Source organism: Pseudophryne corroboree, unplaced genomic scaffold (assembly GCF_028390025.1).
Source record: "Pseudophryne corroboree isolate aPseCor3 unplaced genomic scaffold, aPseCor3.hap2 scaffold_298, whole genome shotgun sequence".
In the NCBI taxonomy this organism is placed as follows: Eukaryota; Metazoa; Chordata; class Amphibia; order Anura; family Myobatrachidae; genus Pseudophryne; species Pseudophryne corroboree.
In genome coordinates, this window is record NW_026969651.1 from 321,824 (window position 1) to 337,844 (window position 16,021).

A 16,021-nucleotide genomic window follows, 5' to 3' on the forward strand; every position below is an offset into this window, starting at 1 on the left:
ATTATCATCTCTATACTAGCAGACGCAGTACGGTAGTCCACGGCTGTAGCTACCTCTGTGTCGTCAGTCACTCGTCATCCATAAGTATACTAGTATCCATCCATCTCCATTGTTTACCTGAGGTGCCTTTTAGTTGTGCCTATTAAAATATGGAGAACAAAAATGTTGAGGTTCCAAAAATAGGGAAAGATCAAGATCCACTTCCACCTCGTGCTGAAGCTGCTGCCACTAGTCATGGCCGAGACGATGAAATTCCATCAACGTCGTCTGCCAAGGCCGATGCCCAATGTCATAGTACAGAGCATGTAAAATCCAAAACACAAAAGATCAGTAAAAAAATGACTCAAAAATCTAAATAAAAATCGTCGGAGGAGAAGCGTAAACTTGCCAATATGCCATTTACCACACGGAGTGGCAAGGAACGGCTGAGGCCCTGGCCTATCTTCATGGCTAGTGGTTCAGCTTCACATGAGGATGGAAGCACTCAGCCTCTCGCTAGAAAAATGAAAAGACTTAAGCTGGCAAAAGCACAGCAAAGAACTGTGCGTTCTTCAAAATCACAAATCCACAAGGAGAGTCCAATTGTGTCGGTTGCGATGCCTGACCTTCCCAACACTGGACGTGAAGAGCATGCACCTTCCACCATTTGCACGCCCCCTGCAAGTGCTGGAAGGAGCACCCGCAGTCCAGTTCCTGATAGTCAGATTGAAGATGTCAGTGTTGAAGTACACCAGGATGAGGAGAATATGGGTGTTGCTGGCGCTGGGGAGGAAATTGACAAGGAGGATTCTGATGGTGAGGTGGTTTGTTTAAGTCAGGCACCCGGCGAGACACCTGTTGTCCGTGGGAGGAATATGGCCATTGACATGCCTGGTGAAAATACCAAAAAAATCAGCTCTTCGGTGTGGAAGTATTTCAACAGAAATGCGGACAACAGGTGTCAAGCCGTGTGTTGCCTTTGTCAAGCTGTAATAAGTAGGGGTAAGGACGTTAACCACCTCGGAACATCCTCCCTTATACGTCACCTGCAGCGCATTCATCATAAGTCAGTGACAAGTTCAAAAACTTTGGGCGACAGCGGAAGCAGTCCACTGACCAGTAAATCCCTTCCTCTTGTAACCAAGCTCACGCAAACCACCCCACCAACTCCCTCAGTGTCAATTTCCTCCTTCCCCAGGAATGCCAATAGTCCTGCAGGCCATGTCACTGGCAATTCTGACGAGTTCTCTCCTGCCTGGGATTCCTCCGATGCATCCTTGAGTGTAACGCCTACTGCTGCTGGCGCTGCTGTTGTTGCTGCTGGGAGTCGATGGTCATCCCAGAGGGGAAGTCGTAAGACCACTTTTACTACTTCCACCAAGCAATTGACTGTCCAACAGTCCTTTGCGAGGAAGATGAAATATCACAGCAGTCATCCTGCTGCAAAGCGGATAACTGAGGCCTTGGCATCCTGGGCAGTGAGAAACGTGGTTCCGGTATCCATCATTACTTCAGAGCCAACTATAGACTTGATTGAGGTACTGTGTCCCCGGTACCAAATACTATATAGGTTCCATTTCTCTAGGCAGGCGATACCGAAAATGTACACAGACCTCAGAAAAAGACTCACCAGTGTCCTAAAAAATGCAGTTGTACCCAATGTCCACTTAACCACGGACATGTGGACAAGTGGAGCAGGGCAGACTCAGGACTATATGACTGTGACAGCCCACTGGGTAGATGTATTGACTCCCGCCGCAAGAACAGCAGCGGCGGCACCAGTAGCAGCATCTCGCAAACGCCAACTCTTTCCTAGGCAGGCTACGCTTTGTATCACCGCTTTCCAGAATACGCACACAGATGAAAACCTCTTACGGCAACTGAGGAAGATCATCACAGAATGGCTTACCCCAATTGGACTCTCCTGTGGATTTGTGGCATCGGACAACGCCAGCAATATTGTGCGTGCATTATATCTGGGCAAATTCCAGCACGTCCCATGTTTTGCACATACCTTGAATTTGGTGGTGCAGAATTATTTAAAAAACGACAGGGGCGTGCAAGAGATGCTGTCGGTGGCCACAAGATTTGCGGGACACTTTCGGCGTACAGGCACCACGTACAGAAGACTGGAGCAACACCAAAAACGCCTGAACCTGCCCTGCCATCATCTGAAGCAAGAAGTGGAAACGAGGTGGAATTCAACCCTCTATATGCTTCAGAGGATGGAGGAGCAGCAAAAGGCCATTCAAGCCTATACATCTGACCACGATATAGGAGGTGGAATGCACCTGTCTCAAGCGCAGTGGAGAATGATTTCAACGTTGTGCAAGGTTCTGCAACCTTTGAACTTGCCACACGTGAAGTCAGTTCAGACACTGCCAGCCTGAGTCAGGTCATTCCCATCATCAGGCTTTTGCAGAAGAAGCTGGAGACATTGAAGGAGGAGCTAAGACAGAGCGATTCCGCTAGGCATGTGGGACTTGTGGATGGAGCCCTTCATTCGCTTAACCAGGATTCACGGGTGGTCAATCTGTTGAAATCAGAGCACTACATTTTGGCCACCGTGCTCGATCCTAGATTTAAAACCTACGTTGTATCTCTCTTTCCGGCAGACACAAGTCTGCAGGGGTTCAAAGACCTGCTGGTGAGAAAATTATCAAGTCAAGCGGAACTTGATCGGTCAACAGCTCCTCCTTCACAGTCTCCCGCAATTGGGGGTGCGAGGAAAAGGCTCAGAATTCCGAGCCCACCCGCTGGCGGTGATGCAGGGCAGTCTGGAGCGACTGCTGATGCTGACATCTGGTCCGGACTGAAGGACCTGCCAACGATTACGGACATGTCGTCTACTGTCACTGCATATGATTCTCTCACCATTGAAAGAATGGTGGAGGATTATATGAGTGACCGCATCCAAGTAGGCACGTCAGACAGTCCGTACGTATACTGGCAGGAAAAAGAGGCAATTTGGAGGCCCTTGCACAAACTGGCTTTATTCTACCTAAGTTGCCCTCCCACAAGTGTGTACTCCGAAAGAGTGTTTAGTGCCGCCGCTCACCTTGTCAGCAATCGGCGTACGAGGTTACTTCCAGAAAATGTGGAGAAGATGATGTTCATTAAAATGAATTATAATCAATTGCTCCGTGGAGACATTGACCAGCAGCAATTGCCTCCACAAAGTATACAGGGAGCTGAGATGGTGGATTCCAGTGGGGACGAATTGATAATCTGTGAGGAGGGGGATGTACACGGTGATGAATCGGAGGATGATGATGAGGTGGACATCTTGCCTCTATAGAGCCAGTTTGTGCAAGGAGAGATTTATTGCTTCTTTTTTGGTGGGGGTCCAAACCAACCCGTCATTTCAGTCACAGTCGTGTGGCAGACCCTGTCACTGAAATGATGGGTTGGTTAAAGTGTGCATGTCCTGTTTATACAACATAAGGGTGGGTGGGAGGGCCCAAGGCAATTCCACCTTGCACCTCTTTTTTCTTTTATTTTTCTTTGCGTCATGTGCTGTTTGGGGAGTGTTTTTTGGAAGGGCCATCCTGCGTGACACTGCAGTGCCACTCCTAGATGGGCCAGGTGTTTGTGTCGGCCACTTGGGTCGCTGAGCTTAGTCACACAGCTACCTCATTGCGCCTCTTTTTTTCTTTGCGTCATGTGCTGTTTGGGGAGTGTTTTTTGGAAGGGCCATCCTGCGTGACACTGCAGTGACACTCCTAGATGGGCCAGGTGTTTGTGTCGTCCACTTGGGTCGCTGAGCTTAGTCACACAGCTACCTCATTGCGCCACTTTTTTTCTTTGCGTCATGTGCTGTTTGGGGAGTGTTTTTTGGAAGGGCCATCCTGCGTGACACTGCAGTGCCACTCCTAGATGGGCCAGGTGTTTGTGTCGGCCACTTGGGTCGCTGAGCTTAGTCACACAGCTACCTCATTGCGCCTCTTTTTTTCTTTGCGTCATGTGCTGTTTGGGGAGTGTTTCTGGAAGGGCCATCCTGCGTGACAATGCAGTGCCACTCCTAGATGGGCCAGGTGTTTGTGTCGGCCACTTGGGTCGCTGAGCTTAGTCACACAGCTACCTCATTGCGCCTCTTTTTTTCTTTGCGTCATGTGCTGTTTGGGGAGTGTTTTTTGGAAGGGCCATCCTGCGTGACACTGCAGTGCCACTCCTAGATGGGCCAGGTGTTTGTGTCGGCCACTTGGGTCGCTGAGCTTAGTCACACAGCTACCTCATTGCGCCTCTTTTTTTCTTTGCGTCATGTGCTGTTTGGGGAGTGTTTTTTGGAAGGGCCATCATGCGTGACACTGCAGTGCCACTCCTAGATGGGCCAGGTGTTTGTGTCGGCCACTTGGGTCACTGAGCTTAGTCATCCAGCGACCTCGGTGCAAATTTTAGGACTAAAAATAATATTGTGAGGTGTGAGGTGTTAAGAATAGACTGAAAATTAGTGGAAATTATGGTTATTGAGGTTAATAATACTTTGGGATCAAAATGACTCCCAAATTCTATGATTTAAGCTGTTTTTTAGGGTTTTTTGAAAAAAACACCCGAATCCAAAACACACCCGAATCCGACAAAAAAAATTCGGTGAGGTTTAGCCAAAATGCGTTCGAACCCAAAACACGGCCGCGGAACCGAACCCAAAACCAAAACACAAAACCCGAAAAATTTCCGGTGCACATCTCTAGTGGCCATGCCATGTCACTGTGCAGGAGCCAGCACCGCTCACACACTAGTCCCCGGTGCAGCCCCCAACCCCCGGGACACCCGGAGCAACAAAATGTAGATTCAGGCCACCAGGCCACGCCCCTACCTATGAAACCATGCCTCCTTTTTACCATTGCGCTGCTTATCTGCGCGCACTGCATTACAATCTCCCTCGCCACCTCTCTGGGTGTCACCAGTGATAGTGACACCTCTGCCATGCTTGTAGCAGCTGGTCCTAAGATCTACACCTCAAGCCCTGAGTGTTTGCCCTTGTGACTTGTTGATCATCATAGCAAAGCAGATGCTTACAGAAAACTGCAGGGGCTTAGATTGAAAATAAAAAAAATTGATGGGTATAAGGTAGAGAGGAGCGGGTTCGGTTCTCCGAGAACCGAATTCCCCACGAACCCCACGAACTCCTCCTCCGAGGCAGGCTCGGTTGTTCCCGCCTGACTCGGAAAACCTGAACAAGGGAAAATGTCATCATCCCGCTGTCGGATTCTCGCGAGATTCGGATTCCATATAAAGAGCTGCGCGTTGCCGCCATTTTTACTCGTGCATTGAAGAGAGAGCGGAGAGGACGTGGCTATGTTCTCTCAGTGGAAATCTCAATATCAGTGCTCAGTATCAGTGGATACTTATTGCTGCTCAGTAATACTAGTAGTGTGTCTCTCCTGCTCAGTGTCAGTTCTCAGTAGTATCCTCATCAGTGCTCAGTATCACTGCTCATTGTCTTGTGCTGCATTGTTGTGCTCAGCATACTACAGTACATTACTAATAGTCCAGTGCTGCATCTTGCTGCTCAGTGTCAGTTCTAGTATCCTCATCAGTGCTCACTATCACTGCTCATTGCATTGTGGTGTTCTGTATACTACAGTAACATAGTAATATAGTAACATATAGTAACATAGTTTTTGAGGTTGAATAGAGGCAAATTGCCCATCGTGTTCAACCTGTTTTAAGTTGTGATGATTCTACATACTTGCTGAATAATGTTTTATGACTAGTTAGCTACTACAACTCATGTTACCCCCGGATTAACCATGTTGATATTTTAAGTATTATAACCTTGGATAGCTTTTTCATTCAGAAATGTATCCATTCCTTTTTTAAATCCAATTACAGAGTCCGCCATTACCACCTTCCCTGGCAGGGAATTCCACATCCTGATTGCCCTAACAGTGAAGATCATAGTATCTCACCTGGCAGGTAAGTAGGAGTTGGGCCAGAGCTGTGGAGGATTGCTGCTCGGGCACCCCCTGTCAACTGAAGGAGATCCAACTGAGGCAGCACAAGGGAACTCTCGAAAGAAGAACAAGGCTAGAGGAAGATCTGAGACAAAGAAATCTGACTTTTACCAGAGCTGACCAGAGGAAAGCACAAACACAGTCCCCCACTACCACAAATAATGCAGTCGAGTTTCCCACATTTGGGGAAATCACAGGGGTCAGCATACCCAGAATGCAATGAATGAACCTCACCCTGGGAGAACAATCTTCATGACCATGGTATCGCCTATGCAAAATAAGTATGATTTGGGATAGGGCTGGGGAGGGCCGCTGCTCAGGCACATCTCTGTCAAGTAAAGGAGATTCAACTGAGGCAGCACAAGGGAACTCTCATCTGGGGACAACAACTGCAGGGAGAACACATATTTTCAGATGAACATGGGAGGGCAGAAGGCTGCCTAATACTGAAGCACCCCCAAACAACAAACCAAATGCAACAACTAGTACAAGCATTCCTGGGGGAAGTTCTGCAGAAGACGGATTTGCATACGGTGATGTCATCCAAGCAGTGGGCCAAAGTTGGCTGGATCCCTCATCTGCATATGAAAAGAGAAAAGGGGTATGCAGGGCATGGCGGCCTTTTGCGGCGCTTGGATGACCCTTAGTTCGCATTAAACACCCCCACCCTCCTTCGGTGTGGGGCTCATGTTGACAATGCCCCAGCCCCTGAAGCATTCAAGCTGATTTCTTACAGCAGCTTGGCACTGTAACAGCTCCAGAGCTGCTCTGTAAGGCAAGTAAAAGGGTGTGTAGTTTGCATTGTGCATTGGAAGGCACAAAGTAAGCAGACAGGAGGAGAAGTCAGGATAGTGCACAAGGGTATAAAAGGGAGGGGCTCAAGAAAAAAGAAGTGGAAACAGACAGCAAACTAGGCTGGAGAGAGACCTGAGACAAAGAGATCTGAATTATACGAGAGCCGACCAGGGGAAACACAAATTATGCAGTCAAGTTTCCCACATTTGGGGAAATCGCAGGGGCAGCACACCCAGAGTGCAATGGGTGAGCCTTGCCCTGGAAGAAGCACCTTCATGATCATAGTATCTCACCTGGCAGGTAAGTAGGAGTTGGGCTTGAGCTGGGGAGGGTCGCTGCTCGGGCACCCCCCTGTCAAGTGAAGGAGATCCAACTGAGGCAGCACAAGGGAACTCTCGAAAGAAGAACAAGGCTAGAGGAAGATCTGAAACAAAGAAATCTGACTTTTACCAGAGCTGACCAGAGGAAAACACAAACACAGTCCCCCACTACCACAAATAATGCAGTCGAGTTACCCACATTTGGGGAAATCACAGGGGTCAGCATACCCAGAATGCAATGAATGAACCTCACCCTGGGAGAATAATCTTCATGACCATGGTATCTCATATGCAAAATAAGTATGATTTGGGATAGGGCTGGGGAGGGCCGCTGCTCAGGCACATCTCTGTCAAGTAAAGGAGATTCAACTGAGGCAGCACAAGGGAACTCTCATCTGGGGACAACAACTGCAGGGAGAACACATATTTTCAGATGAACATGGGAGGGCAGAAGGCTGCCTAATACTGAAGCACCCCCAAACAACAAACCAAATGCAACAACTAGTGCAAGCATTCCTGTTTGTTTCTGAAGCCAACTTTGACCCACTGCTTGGATGACATCACCATATGCAAATCCATCTGCTGCAGGCCTTCCCCCAGGAATGCTTGCACTCTTTATATGAAATCCGAATCTCGCGAGAATCCGACAGCGGGATGATGACATTTTCCCTTGTTCAGGTTTTCCGAGTCAGGCGGGAACAACCGAGCCTGCCTCGGAGGAGGAGTTCGTGGGGTTCGTGGGGAATTCGGTTCTCCTCTCTACCTTATACCCATCAATTTTTTTTATTTTCAATCTAAGCCCCTGCAGTTTTCTGTAAGCATCTGCTTTGCTATGATGATCAACAAGTCACAAGGGCAAACACTCAGGGCTTGAGGTGTAGATCTTAGGACCAGCTGCTACAAGCATGGCAGAGGTGTCACTATCACTGGTGACACCCAGAGAGGTGGCGAGGGAGATTGTAATGCAGTGCGCGCAGATAAGCAGCGCAATGGTAAAAAGGAGGCATGGTTTCATAGGTAGGGGCGTGGCCTGGTGGCCTGAATCTACATTTTGTTGCTCCGGGTGTCCCGGGGGTTGGGGGCTGCACCGGGGACTAGTGTGTGAGCGGTGCTGGCTCCTGCACAGTGACATGGCATGGCCACTAGAGATGTGCACCGGAAATTTTTCGGGTTTTGTGTTTTGGTTTTGGGTTCGGTTCCGCGGCCGTGTTTTGGGTTCGAACGCATTTTGGCTAAACCTCACCGAATTTTTTTTGTCGGATTCGGGTGTGTTTTGGATTCGGGTGTTTTTTTCAAAAAACCCTAAAAAACAGCTTAAATCATAGAATTTGGGAGTCATTTTGATCCCAAAGTATTATTAACCTCAATAACCATAATTTCCACTAATTTTCAGTCTATTCTTAACACCTCACACCTCACAATATTATTTTTAGTCCTAAAATTTGCACCGAGGTCGCTGGATGACTAAGCTCAGTGACCCAAGTGGCCGACACAAACACCTGGCCCATCTAGGAGTGGCACTGCAGTGTCACGCATGATGGCCCTTCCAAAAAACACTCCCCAAACAGCACATGACGCAAAGAAAAAAAGAGGCGCAATGAGGTAGCTGTGTGACTAAGCTCAGCGACCCAAGTGGCCGACACAAACACCTGGCCCATCTAGGAGTGGCACTGCAGTGTCACGCAGGATGGCCCTTCCAAAAAACACTCCCCAAACAGCACATGACGCAAAGAAAAAAAGAGGCGCAATGAGGTAGCTGTGTGACTAAGCTCAGCGACCCAAGTGGCCGACACAAACACCTGGCCCATCTAGGAGTGGCACTGCAGTGTCACGCAGGATGGCCCTTCCAAAAACACTCCCCAAACAGCACATGACGCAAAGAAAAAAAGAGGCGCAATGAGGTAGCTGTGTGACTAAGCTCAGCGACCCAAGTGGCCGACACAAACACCTGGCCCATCTAGGAGTGGCACTGCAGTGTCACGCAGGATGGCCCTTCCAAAAAACACTCCCCAAACAGCACATGACGCAAAGAAAAAAAGTGGCGCAATGAGGTAGCTGTGTGACTAAGCTCAGCGACCCAAGTGGACGACACAAACACCTGGCCCATCTAGGAGTGTCACTGCAGTGTCACGCAGGATGGCCCTTCCAAAAAACACTCCCCAAACAGCACATGACGCAAAGAAAAAAAGAGGCGCAATGAGGTAGCTGTGTGACTAAGCTCAGCGACCCAAGTGGCCGACACAAACACCTGGCCCATCTAGGAGTGGCACTGCAGTGTCACGCAGGATGGCCCTTCCAAAAAACACTCCCCAAACAGCACATGACGCAAAGAAAAATAAAAGAAAAAAGAGGTGCAAGGTGGAATTGCCTTGGGCCCTCCCACCCACCCTTATGTTGTATAAACAGGACATGCACACTTTAACCAACCCATCATTTCAGTGACAGGGTCTGCCACACGACTGTGACTGAAATGACGGGTTGGTTTGGACCCCCACCAAAAAAGAAGCAATAAATCTCTCCTTGCACAAACTGGCTCTATAGAGGCAAGATGTCCACCTCATCATCATCCTCCGATTCATCACCGTGTACATCCCCCTCCTCACAGATTATCAATTCGTCCCCACTGGAATCCACCATCTCAGCTCCCTGTATACTTTGTGGAGGCAATTGCTGCTGGTCAATGTCTCCACGGAGCAATTGATTATAATTCATTTTAATGAACATCATCTTCTCCACATTTTCTGGAAGTAACCTCGTACGCCGATTGCTGACAAGGTGAGCGGCGGCACTAAACACTCTTTCGGAGTACACACTTGTGGGAGGGCAACTTAGGTAGAATAAAGCCAGTTTGTGCAAGGGCCTCCAAATTGCCTCTTTTTCCTGCCAGTATACGTACGGACTGTCTGACGTGCCTACTTGGATGCGGTCACTCATATAATCCTCCACCATTCTTTCAATGGTGAGAGAATCATATGCAGTGACAGTAGACGACATGTCCGTAATCGTTGGCAGGTCCTTCAGTCCGGACCAGATGTCAGCATCAGCAGTCGCTCCAGACTGCCCTGCATCACTGCCAGCGGGTGGGCTCGGAATTCTGAGCCTTTTCCTCGCACCCCCAATTGCGGGAGACTGTGAAGGAGGAGCTGTTGACCGATCAAGTTCCGCTTGACTTGATAATTTTCTCACCAGCAGGTCTTTGAACCCCTGCAGACTTGTGTCTGCCGGAAAGAGAGATACAACGTAGGTTTTAAATCTAGGATCGAGCACGGTGGCCAAAATGTAGTGCTCTGATTTCAACAGATTGACCACCCGTGAATCCTGGTTAAGCGAATGAAGGGCTCCATCCACAAGTCCCACATGCCTAGCGGAATCGCTCTGTCTTAGCTCCTCCTTCAATGTCTCCAGCTTCTTCTGCAAAAGCCTGATGACGGGAATGACCTGACTCAGGCTGGCAGTGTCTGAACTGACTTCACGTGTGGCAAGTTCAAAAGGTTGCAGAACCTTGCACAACGTTGAAATCATTCTCCACTGCGCTTGAGACAGGTGCATTCCACCTCCTATATCGTGGTCAGATGTATAGGCTTGAATGGCCTTTTGCTGCTCCTCCATCCTCTGAAGCATATAGAGGGTTGAATTCCACCTCGTTTCCACTTCTTGCTTCAGATGATGGCAGGGCAGGTTCAGGCGTTTTTGGTGTTGCTCCAGTCTTCTGTACGTGGTGCCTGTACGCCGAAAGTGTCCCGCAATTCTTGTGGCCACCGACAGCATCTCTTGCACGCCCCTGTCGTTTTTTAAATAATTCTGCACCACCAAATTCAAGGTATGTGCAAAACATGGGACGTGCTGGAATTTGCCCAGATATAATGCACGCACAATATTGCTGGCGTTGTCCGATGCCACAAATCCACAGGAGAGTCCAATTGGGGTAAGCCATTCTGTGATGATCTTCCTCAGTTGCCGTAAGAGGTTTTCATCTGTGTGCGTATTCTGGAAAGCGGTGATACAAAGCGTAGCCTGCCTAGGAAAGAGTTGGCGTTTGCGAGATGCTGCTACTGGTGCCGCCGCTGCTGTTCTTGCGGCGGGAGTCAATACATCTACCCAGTGGGCTGTCACAGTCATATAGTCCTGAGTCTGCCCTGCTCCACTTGTCCACATGTCCGTGGTTAAGTGGACATTGGGTACAACTGCATTTTTTAGGACACTGGTGAGTCTTTTTCTGAGGTCTGTGTACATTTTCGGTATCGCCTGCCTAGAGAAATGGAACCTAGATAGTATTTGGTACCGGGGACACAGTACCTCAATCAAGTCTATAGTTGGCTCTGAAGTAATGATGGATACCGGAACCACGTTTCTCACTGCCCAGGATGCCAAGGCCTCAGTTATCCGCTTTGCAGCAGGATGACTGCTGTGATATTTCATCTTCCTCGCAAAGGACTGTTGGACAGTCAATTGCTTGGTGGAAGTAGTAAAAGTGGTCTTACGACTTCCCCTCTGGGATGACCATCGACTCCCAGCAGCAACAACAGCAGCGCCAGCAGCAGTAGGCGTTACACTCAAGGATGCATCGGAGGAATCCCAGGCAGGAGAGAACTCGTCAGAATTGCCAGTGACATGGCCTGCAGGACTATTGGCATTCCTGGGGAAGGAGGAAATTGACACTGAGGGAGTTGGTGGGGTGGTTTGCGTGAGCTTGGTTACAAGAGGAAGGGATTTACTGGTCAGTGGACTGCTTCCGCTGTCGCCCAAAGTTTTTGAACTTGTCACTGACTTATGATGAATGCGCTGCAGGTGACGTATAAGGGAGGATGTTCCGAGGTGGTTAACGTCCTTACCCCTACTTATTACAGCTTGACAAAGGCAACACACGGCTTGACACCTGTTGTCCGCATTTCTGTTGAAATACTTCCACACCGAAGAGCTGATTTTTTTGGTATTTTCACCAGGCATGTCAATGGCCATATTCCTCCCACGGACAACAGGTGTCTCGCCGGGTGCCTGACTTAAACAAACCACCTCACCATCAGAATCCTCCTTGTCAATTTCCTCCCCAGCGCCAGCAACACCCATATTCTCCTCATCCTGGTGTACTTCAACACTGACATCTTCAATCTGACTATCAGGAACTGGACTGCGGGTGCTCCTTCCAGCACTTGCAGGGGGCGTGCAAATGGTGGAAGGTGCATGCTCTTCACGTCCAGTGTTGGGAAGGTCAGGCATCGCAACCGACACAATTGGACTCTCCTTGTGGATTTGTGATTTTGAAGAACGCACAGTTCTTTGCTGTGCTTTTGCCAGCTTAAGTCTTTTCATTTTTCTAGCGAGAGGCTGAGTGCTTCCATCCTCATGTGAAGCTGAACCACTAGCCATGAAGATAGGCCAGGGCCTCAGCCGTTCCTTGCCACTCCGTGTGGTAAATGGCATATTGGCAAGTTTACGCTTCTCCTCCGACGATTTTTATTTAGATTTTTGAGTCATTTTTTTACTGATCTTTTGTGTTTTGGATTTTACATGCTCTGTACTATGACATTGGGCATCGGCCTTGGCAGACGACGTTGATGGAATTTCATCGTCTCGGCCATGACTAGTGGCAGCAGCTTCAGCACGAGGTGGAAGTGGATCTTGATCTTTCCCTATTTTTGGAACCTCAACATTTTTGTTCTCCATATTTTAATAGGCACAACTAAAAGGCACCTCAGGTAAACAATGGAGATGGATGGATACTAGTATACTTATGGATGACGAGTGACTGACGACACAGAGGTAGCTACAGCCGTGGACTACCGTACTGCGTCTGCTAGTATAGAGATGATAATTAATGATATAAAAAAAATATATATATATAACTACTGTAGGTATATATAATATAATGACGGACCTGGTGGACACTGTCAGCAGACTGCTAAACTACTAGTATGAAGAAGATAGAAAAAAACTTCCACCACAGGTAGGTAGGTATACAATTATGGACGAGCACTGACGACACAGAGATAGCCACAGCCGTGGCCTACCGTACTGCGTCTGCTAGTATAGAGATGATAATTAATGATATAAAAAAAAATATATATAACTACTGTAGGTATATATAATATAATGACGGACCTGGTGGACACTGTCAGCAGACTGCTAAACTACTAGTATGAAGAAGATAGAAAAAAAAAACCACCACAGTTAGGTATACAATTATGGACGAGTGACGACACAGAGGTAGGTACAGCCGTGGACTACCGTACTGCGTCTGCTAGTATAGATAATATACTAAATATATTACTACTGTAGGTATATAATATAATGACGGACCTGGTGGACACTGTCAGCAGACTCCTAAACTACTAGTATGAAGAAGATAGAAAAAAAAACCCCACCACAGGTAGGTATACAATTATGGACGAGCACTGACGACACAGAGGTAGGTACAGCCGTGGACTACCGTACTGCATCTGCTAGTATAGATAATATAATAAATATATTACTACTGTAGGTATATAATATAATGACGGACCTGGTGGACACTGTCAGCAGACTGCTAAACTGCTAGTATGAAGAAGATAAAAAAAAAAACCCCACCACAGGTAGGTAGGTATACAATTATGGACGAGCACTGACGACACAGAGATAGCCACAGCCGTGGACTACCGTACTGCGTCTGCTAGTATAGATAATATAATAAATATATTACTACTGTAGGTATATAATATAATGATGGACCTGGTGGACACTGTCAGTAGACTCCTAAACTACTAGTATGAAGAAGATAGAAAAAAAAAACCCACCACAGGTAGGTAGGTATACAATTATGGACGAGCACTGACGACACAGAGATAGCCACAGCCGTGGACTACCGTACTGCGTCTGCTAATATAGAGATGATAAAGATGAAAAAAAAAATATAACACTACTGCAGGTAAATATTTATATAATATATGTATGACGGACCTGCTGGACACTGTCAGCAGAATGCATTTATAGAATAAAAAAAAAACACCACAGGAGTGTTTAACTTTTTCAGGCAGACAATATACTGGTGGTCACACTGGCAGCAAAAGTGTGCACTGTACTCCTGCTATAACTGCTCCCCAGTCTCCCCCACAATTAAGCTGTGTGAGCAGTGAGCACTCAGCACAGTCAGATATACATAGATGATATATCATGCAGCACACTGAGGCTGAGCACAGATATGGTATGTGTATCGTTTTTTTTCAGGCAGAGAACGGATTATAAATAATAAAACTGGTGGTCACTATCAGCAAAACTCTGCACTACTGAGTACTCCTGACAAGTTCAACTGCTCCCCAAATTAGTAGTAAATCAAATGTCACTCGTCTCTATCTTCTAATCTAAACGGAGAGGACGCCAGCCACGTCCTCTCCCTATCAATCTCAATGCACGTGTGAAAATGGCGGCGACGCGCGGCTCCTTATATAGAATCCAAGTCTCGTGAGAATCCGACAGCGGGATGATGACGTTCGGGCGCGCTCGGGTTAACCGAGCAAGGCGAGAGGATCCGAGTCTGCTCGGACCCGAGCAAAAAAGGGTGAAGTTCGGGCGGGTTCGGATTCCGAGGAACCGAACCCGCTCATCTCTTATGGCCACCCAGCATGACGCCTCCCTTCTTGACCATGCTGTAATTGCAGTCGCACTGCAGTTCAGCGTGATCATAAAAAATGGTGTAGCCTCCTGCTGGTGCAGACTGTATGTGCGCGCAGGAAGCCGCCACCATTTTTGTGATCACAGCGGCTGAATGTGATGTCATACAGCTGCTGTGACCACGCCCCCTGTGTCTCCTCCATTGCAGACCCCATTTTGAAGCCTTGCCCCCGCACCGCTCCATCCCTGACTTGGAAATGGAGTGTTGCTGACCCCCCTCTCCCCCCCTGCCCCGATTGACAGGCAGAGGCGATCGCATTCTCTGCGGGGTGCCGCAGAAAATGCAGGCACATGCGTATGCTCTTAGCAATTTTTGCAGTTGGATCACTTATTGTGATTGCAATCCAACCTGAATCAGGCCCTATTACCTATCACAATGCGCTGCGAGCAGTACAAAATTGGTTTAATATAGGAGAAAACCCCCCAGACCTGTGCTCCTTAACTGTACCTGGTGGCTAGTGGAGCGGCTGCCCAGTAATCAGTGTCCACGCCAGTGCGCACACGGTCCACCCCCTACGGCCACGCTCCCCTTCATCAGCGGCCTCGTGATCCGGAAGGGCGGTGTGTGTGTGACTGACCTTAGGAAGAAACCGGAGCCTCCGCTGCAGTGACCCAGCAACCAGGGCACGGGAGTATACAGTGCCGCTGGGAGTGATGAAGCTGCAGTAAAGATGTCTATTAGACCTAGCCTGCTGCAGCCCTTGTAGATTCTCATAAAACAAGTTCTTCTTTTCTTGTCAAAATGAATAGCTAAGAATTGGCTTCCTGAGGCAGGCCCCTGTTAAGTGGCCTGCTACTGAAGGCACCAACTACAAACTGAGCTCCCTGTTCATGGAAGCGGGGTTATAGAGGAGGATGCGCTGAGCATCTTGGGAACAGTCAAAAGCTTTGAGTCGGTTGGTGCCTCAGATCAAGATCCTACTCTACACCCCAATATGAATCCTTGTGGAGTCCTGTGTACCCCACAGAAGAAATTAATGTGTCACACCCATTGGCAGCAACCTTAGAATAGCTGCTGATGGGCACAATTGAGAAAGGAAGGGGGGGGGGGACATTTGAATCCAGCACATAGATGCAATTCAAATATGTAATTTGTACCTTCCTATTTTAAAATATAATGGATGAACTTCACCCTGTGAGAACAATCTTCATGATCAAGAGATCTCATATGCAAAATAAGTATGAGTTGGGATAGGGCTGGGGAGGGTGGCTGCTCGGGCAGCCCCTCCCCCATCAAGTTAAGGAGATTCAACTGAGGAAGCACAAGGGAACTCTCGTCTGGGGACAACAACTGCAGGGAGACCACATCTTTTCAGATGAACATGG

At 48.2% G+C, this 16,021-nt stretch overlaps 3 non-coding genes across 3 annotated transcripts; all 3 read right to left on the reverse strand.

The window, feature by feature from the left end:
• Positions 1–6,057: 6,057 nt before the first annotated feature.
• On the reverse strand, positions 6,058–6,221 carry LOC135015771 (U1 spliceosomal RNA). Its single transcript, XR_010213956.1, has one exon. It is a non-coding gene; the product is annotated as a U1 spliceosomal RNA (small nuclear RNA).
• Positions 6,222–6,876: 655 nt separating this feature from the next.
• LOC135015908 (U1 spliceosomal RNA) lies at positions 6,877–7,039 on the reverse strand. Its single transcript, XR_010214078.1, has one exon. It is a non-coding gene; the product is annotated as a U1 spliceosomal RNA (small nuclear RNA).
• A 152-nt stretch (positions 7,040–7,191) lies between these two features.
• LOC135015833 (U1 spliceosomal RNA) lies at positions 7,192–7,355 on the reverse strand. The gene has a single exon (XR_010214015.1). It is a non-coding gene; the product is annotated as a U1 spliceosomal RNA (small nuclear RNA).
• Positions 7,356–16,021: the final 8,666 nt, after the last annotated feature.